Genomic DNA, 3488 nt, shown 5'->3' with positions numbered 1-3488 from the left:
TCATATTCATTTCCATGAAATAGTGCAATTAGAAAAAAAATAATTGTCATCTGTTTTCCAGGATGCTGGTAAGGTGCTTCCATGTCTAGATGGTGGAAGAAAGGGGGAAATAATTCCAAAGGTCAATTGTTCTCTGTGGATGAAAACCACGTGAATTTAGCCTGGACTTGATTTGTTTTCACGCCTCACTTTATCTCAGTGTAACTTGTTACACTACCAAATCTCAGGAGAGTTATCAGGTTAAGTTGGACATAACTCAAAAGATGCTCTTGCTTTATCAAGAAAGAATTAATAAGTAAACTTTCTGAACAAGGGTTCAGGGATCTTATATATGGATTTAGGCACATAAGTAAAAGTGAACAGTCACCAATTCCTAATGGTTTCAGCTCTAAACATGACTTGTTTAATTCTCAAAATATACAGGTAGTTTTCTATAAAAAACCAACAATATAATATTACTAGCAAATTGCCTGTCAAGAAAGATGGGGGGAGGGTGGGGATGGAGCCCCGCATCCAGCCCCAAGCCCCCTCCCACAGCTCCGAGTCTGCTTCTCCCCCACCCACTGTTGCTGCAGGTCTTGCCCCATTCCCTCCTCTCCCCTGTTGTTCTGTGCCTGGCCCTGCTCCACCCCACCACCACTCTGGGGCTGGCCCTGCTCCTGTTACACAGATAGAATATCTGAATATAACAGCTGGAGCGGGGTGAACAGATGCATCTGTGCTCTGATGAAACCGCAGTAGAGAAAGAGACTCACCCCACTCCAGCTGTTATCTTCGAATCTGCTATCTTCAAATCATCATCTACTCAATAACCCCGGGTTGGCCAGCCTGGGCTGATATTGAGCAACTATTGCTGGTAACTATATCTGGTATATATGTGGATGAAATGGTTGTTTTGTGTATGTGTATGCCTGTGTGTAATGATGTGTATGATGATTTGTGTGTATTTGTATGAATGGTGTGCCCGAACTTGTATGTCTAACTCGCGTGATCAATAAATATGGCACCTTGCCTTATCCCCCTTTATAAAGTCTTGCTCATAATTTGAGCAATTGGGAATTTGTGTAACACTCCAACACCAATCTCTCCCGCCACTTCAGGTCCAGCCCCGCTCCACCCCCACTCCTCCCCCCTCCCCACTCTGCATCCAGCCCTGTTCCACCACCCTGCTCTGCATGCACCTGCTCTGTGTCCGCCTTCCTCCCTGGCCACTGTTTCCCCCTTTCTGCCGGCTGTTCTGGCACCACACTGCCACCACCGTGATCCCCGCTTCACTTTCAGGCAGGGAGGTAAGGGGGAAGCCCCACTGCTCAGGTGGCCCGGGCATGTTCCCCACCACCGAACTTCCCCAGCAGTGGTGCAAACTTGAGCCCATGCAGCCCAGGCTGCGCAGCCAATGATGTGCAGTTGCGCAAAGGCATTGCGGACAGACAGACACACAGATACACAGATAGACAGACTAAACCTTTTATTATATTAGAATACTGTGCTATGTTACGTATAATATATATCATACCATACATATTATAATATATGAGACAATGTAGCATATTCTACTGTATCATAATAGAGTATTCTTGGGTGTATGTTAAACAGAGCTGAAATCTGGGTTTGCTTTGGTCAGGTGTCAGCGATATTAAAGAGCTCCTATACACAAGCAGGGAGCCTGCCCTGATGTGCTGTAATTCCAGTGCGTCGGAGCAGACTTGATTAATTGAATCTGCTGGAGGGTGGAAATTACTGCACTCCACCAGCCTCCGGTGTCACATATATCAGCATCCCCATGCTGAAAAGTGACAGTGGGGTGTTTTAAAGCTCATTTGATGAGCTTTAATTCAAAGCTCCCCACTGCCATTTTTCAGCATGGGAACACTGATACACATGACGCTCCAGGTGCTTTTAATTAGCATGGCTGTTGGAGAGGGGTGGTGCATGGCTGTGGGGTGTGTTGTGGGGAGTGGCCACAGCATGGGGAGCACCTGCCAGCTGCAGCCATGTGGCATGGAGAATGCCCCCGGGGTGTGGCACAGGGTGCACGGGGGGGGGTGCGTAACACATGGCTGCATGTTGCATGGCCATGGGGCATGGCATAGGGGAGTGGCCATGGCAGGGGGAGCACCCACCAGCTGTGGCCACATGGTGTGCGGTGCACCCTGGGGGTGTATCACAGGGTGCATGGGGGTATGGTGCATGGCCATGGGGCATTACATGGGGAGCATCCATGGTGTGGGGAGTGCCCACTGTCTACAGCTGTGTGGCGTGGGGCACAGCCCTTGGGTGTGGTGCAGGGAATGCAATGGCAAGGTGTGTGGCATGCAACCACAGGGTGCTATGCAGGAAGTAGGCATGGGGGACATGGCCTGACCCGCGGCTGCGTCCTACAGCTGGTGGGCACTTCCCGTGCCCCCCTGTGCCTATTCCGCTCCTGGCACCCTGTGGCCATGTGTCTGCATGCCATGTTCCCCCCCCCCACACACACACCCTGCATGCCCTGTGGCCACAGCCAGCAGGTGCCCCATGTGCACGGCGACATGGCACATGGCCATGTGGGGGGGCATGGCTTGCGGCCATGTTGGGGGGTATGGTGCACGGGGATTATGGTGCACCGGGGGCATGGCATGTGGATGCTGTGTGCTACTTGGGGAGTGGGAGCTGGGGGCGTGCCCTGCTCCATGGCCGCATGCTACCAGAAATGGGCACTGCCTTCACCCCTCTGCCCTCTCCCCTTGTAGCACCATGTGGCTATGCGCAAGGCCCCCCATCCCATGGAGGCGCATCCTCTATGCTGGCTCTGCTTGCGGCACCCTGCAGCCGTGCATGCCAGAGCCTTTCTGTATACCATGCTCCTCCCTGTGCACCCTGCAGCCGCAACCAGTGGGCACTCTCTGTGCCGGGGAGCATAGCTTGTGGCTGCACAGAGGGGAGGGGGTTGGGCATTGCACATGGGGGTTTGGCATTCTGAAATCCTGGGATTCTGCAGTTTTGCATTCTGGGAGAGGGCATGGGAGGCGTGGCCCACCCTGGGGCACTGTGGTGCAGCCAATTGCCGCTGCCTGTGCCCCCCTGCCCACTCCCAGCACAACACACTGCAGCTGTGTGCCAGACCCCCTCTCCCCCCATGGCCACACCACACCTCCCTGCATGGTCACAAGTCACAGCTTCCCGTGCAGTGGCAAGTCATGCCCCCCGCATGACCGGTCCTCCTGTGGTGCCCCTCAGTGAGGAGGACAGCCTGGCCCTGACCACCTCTACCTCCGCCTCTGCCTGCCTGTAAGGCTCTGGGCGGTGCATGCGCAGTTGGCCCAGAGCATTATAATCAGACAGATACACAGATGGACATGCTACAGCTTTATTATATTAGATAAGGGCACCACAGTGATGCAGGAATGTATTCTAGATGTTAGAGTGTACCCCTTGTCTTAGATGTTACCTGTTTTCCATAAAACTCAAAATTATTTTGACCCCGCCTGAAAAGATCCTTCTGACCC

Source organism: Crocodylus porosus, unplaced genomic scaffold, assembly GCF_001723895.1.
Source record: "Crocodylus porosus isolate Cpor-Errol unplaced genomic scaffold, CroPor_comp1, whole genome shotgun sequence".
NCBI classification, from domain to species: domain Eukaryota; kingdom Metazoa; phylum Chordata; order Crocodylia; family Crocodylidae; genus Crocodylus; species Crocodylus porosus.
Note: the sequence above shows the minus strand (reverse complement) of the source record.